General features: G+C 44.5%; 1 long non-coding RNA gene across 1 annotated transcript; it reads right to left on the bottom strand.

The window, feature by feature from the left end:
• Positions 1-1,159: 1,159 nt before the first annotated feature.
• Positions 1,160-6,660, bottom strand: LOC114059210. Its single transcript, XR_003571608.1, has 3 exons — positions 6,563-6,660; positions 4,750-4,814; positions 1,160-1,372 (listed from the first exon to the last, which is right to left on the bottom strand). It is a non-coding gene; the product is annotated as an uncharacterized LOC114059210 (long non-coding RNA).
• Between the last annotated feature and the right edge of the window lie 291 nt (positions 6,661-6,951).

The raw sequence follows: 6,951 nt of genomic DNA, 5'->3' as shown, positions 1-6,951 counted from the left end.
ACACAGGAGCCACCAGGACATCAATAAAACCCTCTGCTTCCAAGCAAATGCCCTCAAAGCTGCTGCTCCAACTGGGAGCTGTATGATCCATGACTGGGCAAGTGAACTGTGAGAGTGAGTGTGCTGTGTGAATAGTTATTTGTCATTAATAACAGCAGCTTGTTTTGATCACTAATAACAGCTTAATGAATAATAAGCATTCTAAGAAATACTGGCTGTGATCCTTGTCTCCCACGACTCACTTGCCTATCAGGGAAAAGGGAATTTACAGCATGAGAATGGCGGACATTTCATTTCAGCAGCCGAATGACTTCACATAAACAATGACAAGGGAGACAAAAAATTAAGGCTTTTTTTGTTGTTGTTGCACTGGAACCTGTTGACAGAACTCGAGAGCTTTATACAAGGACAGTATGATAGTTGGAAGTCATTTGAAGAGGGAGGGAGGGAGTGGAAAGGAAAGGGGAAGAAGTGGGAAGACTGCACTTCCTAAATAAAGACAGATGGTGCCTGTGGTTTCTTTCGTAGGTGTGTTCTTGCTTCCTTGGGTGCATTTGCAATTGAACACATTTTGGTCACCATCTGACATGTTTATAAAAAACTGCCTATTGGGTTGGTGAACACACTGATTTCTGCTGGTTTTCTTAAAGACTCCAGAACTACTGGGTAATAAAAAAATTGAAAAGTTGCTTGTTTCGGCAACTTCACTTTCTGAAACTTAATAAATAAATACCTCTCCAACATCCCCACAATCCCACCCTGTTGTCTCCCATGTAGCACTGTGTTGTGTTCCCATTTGCAGCTCAGTATATTCTCTTGTTCCACACAGGAAAGCCCAGAACATAGAAAGGCTGCCTGGCACCACAGCTTATCCCATCTGTAGCAGCTGGAAAACACACAGGTCTGGAGAAGTGAGCGTTAACAAGTAACTAGACAGAATGAGAGACACAACTACGGTTATTTCTTGAAAGACAAGATGCATCAAGATGTTCTTTACAGCAGCAAAATGATCAAAAACACATGACAGCTTCTGCTTACAAGTATTCCTGTCATGTCACCCTTCCCTTTGTACCAAGTGCCTTCATTCCCTAGAAATAGTTGTGTCTGATAAAGATTAAAAGAGAGGATTTAAGGCTCAGAGTGTGTGTGCATACCATCCTGTCCTGTTCCTGTCTGATCATCCAAAGAGAAATCTCCCAGGCTGCAATATTTGCAAGGCTTGCTTTGTGCTGCATTGTGTTCCCCAGCCCTTTGTTTCCTTGGGTTTAGTCCATTTCTTTAATATGGGAGGACAGAATACTTCATCCTCCCCTCTAGACTTCCAGTTTTGATTCATAAGCTGTTTCATCAGGCTGACAGGTGGTCCCAATTCCTTCAAAACAAACATCCAGCAAATTAATTTTCTCTCTTTCTCTACCCATTCCTGCATAACACTGAAAAAGCATATGGGAGATAACAAATCCATACACGCTCATATTTCTGCTCATACCCCAGGGAGGTTGTAGCAAGGTGAGGATCAGCCTCTTCTCCCAGGCAACCACTGACAGGCCTCTAGCTGTACCAGGGGGAAGGTTCAGATGGGACATCAGGAGGAATTTCTTCACTGATAGGGTTGTGAAGCACTGGAATGGGCTGCCCAGGGAGGTAGTGGAGTCCTCATCCCTGGAGGTGCCCAAGGAAGGACTGGCCGTGGCACTCAGTGCTCTGGGCTGGGGGACAAGGTGGGGATGGGGCACAGGTTGGACTCGATGGTCTTGGAAGTCTTTTCCAACCACCACCTTGTCTTCTGGACCACAGCTTTAATTACCAAGTGCAGTCATTAAAAATTCATATATGAATGGAATGTATTCTGCCAGCTTTTCCTCTCCACGTCCAGATGACTGACACAGACCATGCCCAGACAATGCATCCAGTCTCTGCCCCTCCTGTAGACTTTGCTGCATTTACTGTTTTATCCCCACTCCTGTCCTCAAATACATTTACTTTATTTATAAGACTATAATCAAGGCTTTCCTTAAATTGTGTATGCCCAGAAAATTGGAGTGAAAATCTGAAGAAAGACTGCAAAGTACCACCCAGAGAAAAATAATCAGATAATGGCAGTAGGGGGATTTTTTTAGAATTAAACATGAAAATAAATAAACTAATGCGGTATCCACTGCACTATCTATACTGCAATTAATTTAATTTATTTTATCCTGCTTTGCATCATCAGTGTTCTGCATGCTGTAGAGTTCTGTTCTGAAAATGCAGAATTGCAGATTCAAAGTAGGAAGTGAAGGGGAGAAAATCAGGGCTTTCAGCATCAAAGAACATCATAGTGGAGGCCCTCGGGAAAGTCCAAGGAAATTATTTAGGATTAATACACAACTGTATTAACTGGACGTTTCTGCTAAATTGATTAGCAGTGAAATTAGCTACATTAGCCTTTCCCAACTTTGGGCTTCAAATTGACCCAAAAGATTAATTTGGGCAATTCATACTTCCCAGAGCTGTTTGCTGCTGCCTGATCGCTGCCTACAGGAGCTGTCACCACACCAGGCAGACACTGCTCGTGTCATTGTTTTTTTAAAAGCTCTCTGTACAGCTACAGGGGGTAGAAATACTGGGCTTGTTTCAGCCATGCAGACCCAGAAAAAATAGATGGCAAAAACCTCCGCTTGCTCCTGTTGTGGGTGGCTGTTTCTGGCAGTGGAGGGGGGAGTGTTTGATGACTGCACGGGAGGCACTCGCTGCCCACAGCTGTGATTTCCTGCCCTGCCATCCACTTCAGAGTGACTCAGTGGGGATTGTGTGCTGCTGAATGCACCCCCTGAACGATGAACTCATCCTTTTTCCCTCTCCCAGAAAGGACCTTTGTCCAGTGTAATAAAATGCACCCAGCTGCACAGCCAGCGAGGGAGCCAATGCTGACATTCCCAATCGCACGTGCTCTTCCTCGACACGGTGCTGTCCACCCACATGGAGCTCAGGTCCTCCAGGCAGTTCATTCCAAGGTTATACTGCTGATGAACAGGACTAACTATTTTTATTTATGATATTAAATGCACCCCAACAAAACTGGAGACCATTAGAGGTTTCCTCACTGAATGGAGCAAATAAAATGCATGAACTGACGCGGATCGATATGAGTTTATCACATCAAACACTAATTCAAAGACATAAAGCTTTGTGCAGGCACATCATGCATAGGTAGGGGAGAGTTGCCTTGCTTTCCAGAGACCTTCAGTGGCCTGTTAGTTAAAAAATAAGTAACTCCTGGTAGTTCCCTTGGGCTGACATCCACTGAGAGTCACAGAATCACAGAATGGGTCAGGTCAGAGGGGGCCACAGTGGGACATCTGGTCCAACCTCCCCGCTCAAACAGGGTCATCCCAGAGTACGTGGCACAGGTTTGTGTCCAGACAGTTCTGGAACATCTCCATTGAGGGAGATTCCATACTCTGAGGTGTCTTCATGAATGATCAGGTTGGGAGGTCCCTGTGACCCTCACTAGAACAACAACAGCAATTTTGAATATCAACTAATTTTGAATATCAACTCCCTCTACCTGTGCTGAGCAGCACCTGCTGCTGTGGCTAAGGAAAGCAAACATGTCTTTGTTTTTGCATTCAGCAGGATATATAAATACATAAATACCCTCAGGTATTTATGGGGGCAATGCTGGTGCTTCCTTGCTGTGACTCTGTTCTCCAGTTTAAACATCCATGCCCTAACCTGTGATAACCAGAACTGTGAGTTTTTCCTGCCTCTCTGGATCCCAATGCCAATTCTGTTCATGTCTTACGAAATGTTCACAACAAAATGTTCTCTGTCTTTTGAAGAACCCTGTCTTTTTTTGAAAAAAAAAAAAAAAGAAAACTCAAATAACTTCTCAGCTCAGGTATTCCCCACAGCAGCACTTTGCTCAAACTGCTAAATCAAAGAGTATTCTAATGCAAAGTAGCTCTGTGTTGCATACCAGCTTCACAAGAAACATCACATGAACCTGGAGCTCAGGCCAGCAATCATGAAGTTTGGATATCAAAGGTGTTTTACAATATTGTTCAAACATAATAAATACCTCAGGCAAGTTTTTCAAATCTGTCAACTGACTGAAAAATGATGTCCCATCAGAGGCTGCTGAACATCATCCTTACATATTAGGAACAGTAATTGCTCCTCCAACTTGGAGCCACAGGAAATGCAGCAACGAATCATATCTACATCCATCCCTACCTTCCACATACAGAGTAACCTCATCCATTCCCATCTCACCTTGACAGTTTTAATGATGCTTTCCAGGAAATTCTGGGAAATAGAAAACAGTCCCCATCTCTCACACAGGACACAGTCCCAAAAAACCTCCAGTAGCAACACAGCAAGGAGATTAGTAGGTCTGTATTAAAAGGAAAATTGTGACAAAATCTTAGCTGTGCCACTGCTACTTCTGTTTCAATTAGATATGTGTCCAGTCTGGCTGGAATAATCCTAAAGAGAATTAGAAAGCATTACAGTTGTAGAAAATAATTCATTAAGACTGTAGGAGATCAAAAACTGGCAGTGACAGGTGAATTTCAGGTGGAGAAAGGCATGTGCCTCCATCTACCCTCCTGTCAGGCATTGGCACAGCTCCTCTCAGCATCGCTCAGCACCTGCAGCAGTTTGTCTCCTGGTGTCAGGCTGAACTCTCTGGATGGCTGTCCTTGGGCTTGGTGGTGCTACTTGCTGGCTACTTTTGAAGTGGGGAACGGAGGGAGCCACCAATACCTGCCACGTGAATTATCAGCCCTGTCCCTAAGTTGCTGGACTGAGCTCTCTCGCAAGCAAAATGTCTGCAGAGGAACAGAGGGGAGAAAACTATAATCTGTTATCATGAATTTTAATGCAGTGCTTTATATTTATACCCAAGCTATAGTCCATAAAACTGAAATGAATTTCTAATGCTGTAAGTATTATTTGCTATTTTCCATTCTGGTTGCCATTTCATTCAGATTTTCTTTAATAATGCATTTTATAGGCCTGTACCTCTGCAGCTCCCCCTCTGCCAGCTCAACTCCTCTGCTAGCAGTAGCAATGCTTCACAAAGCCCTGTGATTTGAAGTGACCTTGGGACTACCTTTTTCCCTGTTCTCCCCAGCCTGGTAAAAATCACAGCACTAGCTGGAAGTAGCCCTGAATTCCCTGGCTTTTTTTTTGGCTTATCTTGGATTCTCCCGACATGCATTTTTGATGTTTAATTTCTTTTGTGTTTGGCCAGCCCTCTAAACTGAAAGGGGAGCACAGCACCCCTCCCCAAACAGCAGCCAGGAGCATCACCAGCCACCTGCACACTGGTGGGAAGCATCTCACCGCTGAACCTCCCCAGTCATCACAACCACAACCATCTCCCTCATCAGCACGGTTGTCACGTCCCTCCAGGCTCTGCCACGGTGCATCGATGAGGCTGCTAAAGGTTGCAAAGAGAGGCAAGTTGCTTAAAAGCACCCTGCTGCCGACTCCCTGCCTCATGACTGACATGCTGAGGATGCCACGTGTCAGGTGCCACCTCCCTGCCTCCCTCCCCAGGCAGGTACCCTCCCAGCTCATGGAATAAAGCCCCTTGCAAATTAGGAGTAACAAGCCCCTCCGTGCTGCTTTCTCCTCCTCCTGGGTCTTGCCACTTCAGTTGAGCCCTGGAATTGTTCTTGCTGTTGTTGCCTGGCGTCTCTCCCTCTGTGGCACTGCTCTTTCCCATCCTCCCCCTCCATCTCCTCTTTCTTTGCTTCATAAACAGCAGCAGAACTGTTTGCTAATGAGGGAAAACCCCCAGCTCCCGGTGCCTCACCCTGCTGACATTCCCAAGCCTCGCGCCTTACACTTGCAAGGAGTGGGAAACACTTTTCTGGCCAGGTGGGCCTTGCAGCTGTTTTTCCCAACTAAACTAATAGCATTTAACGTGCTCCCTTTGCAGTCAGATGCTGACTTAACTTTTCCAAGCAGCATATGGGCAAATGCTTGTTCGGGTTTGTATCACGTACCCAGGAAAATCAACCTTTTCTCCCTTCAAGAGAAATGCACCTAATTTTGTCCTGTTTTGTCGTGAAGGCATGAAGAAGAAGACACCAAAATTAATTAACCAAATGTGGTTTGATGAGCTATAAATTGCCCTTGTTGGATGGGGCTCTGAGCAAGCTGCTCGTGGGGAAGGCCCCCTGCCCATGGCAGGGGGTTGGAACTGGGTGATCTTTAAGGTCCCTTCCAACCCAAACCACTCTAGGATTTTTACAATTCTATGAAATAAAGGAAGGCCCCTGTCTGTTTAGTGGTGACTCAGCAAGCAGCATAACCTTCCTGGCTTGACCTCACACAATATAGAGCCCATATAAGCAGTTTTAAAGCTAAACAAACACTAAACAAACACAGAGAGAACCTTATGAAACATTTCCAAAGCTGGTCTTGGGGCTTTGGAAGCATCAGTTTTAAGGCATGATTTGCTGTCTGCTATCACAACAAAACAAATACCACAGATTAAAAGCAAAATATGTCTGTGAATCTCCAAAATATGGAAATAATGCACATGGAAAATGGAAATCTTCCTAACCATCTGGAGCCTAAGTGTTTGCCATCAATATTGGATCCAGTAGCACTGCAGCTAGTTAGCATTTTGTCACTGATTTCACTACGGCCAGGAATTGTGGATAGCCACAAGTGTTTGGAAATGGAAGCTCAGTGCTAGGTAAGCAGAAGAACTCAATTCCAGCAATTATGAAGTCAGAGGTGTGCGGCTGCCTGGTTGATTTTATTTGTTTGCATGCTAGGCAGTAGAAAAAGGAGAATAAAAAAAAAATATTTCTTATGCTGTTCCTCTTTAATCACTCCGGAAAATACTAAAACTTCTACCAGAAAATTATAATCATGTGTTGTGTAAGACATATGTCTAAGCAAGACAGAATCAGGAGCTGAAAGTTTGGAGCTCACCACTGAAACAAT

This window comes from Empidonax traillii, unplaced genomic scaffold (genome assembly GCF_003031625.1).
Source record: "Empidonax traillii isolate 1590-97213 ecotype Southwest subspecies unplaced genomic scaffold, ASM303162v1 scaffold208:size1045274, whole genome shotgun sequence".
NCBI classification, from domain to species: domain Eukaryota; kingdom Metazoa; phylum Chordata; class Aves; order Passeriformes; family Tyrannidae; genus Empidonax; species Empidonax traillii.
The sequence above is the reverse complement of the archived record's forward strand: the minus strand, read 5'-3'. Positions and strand labels throughout refer to the sequence as shown.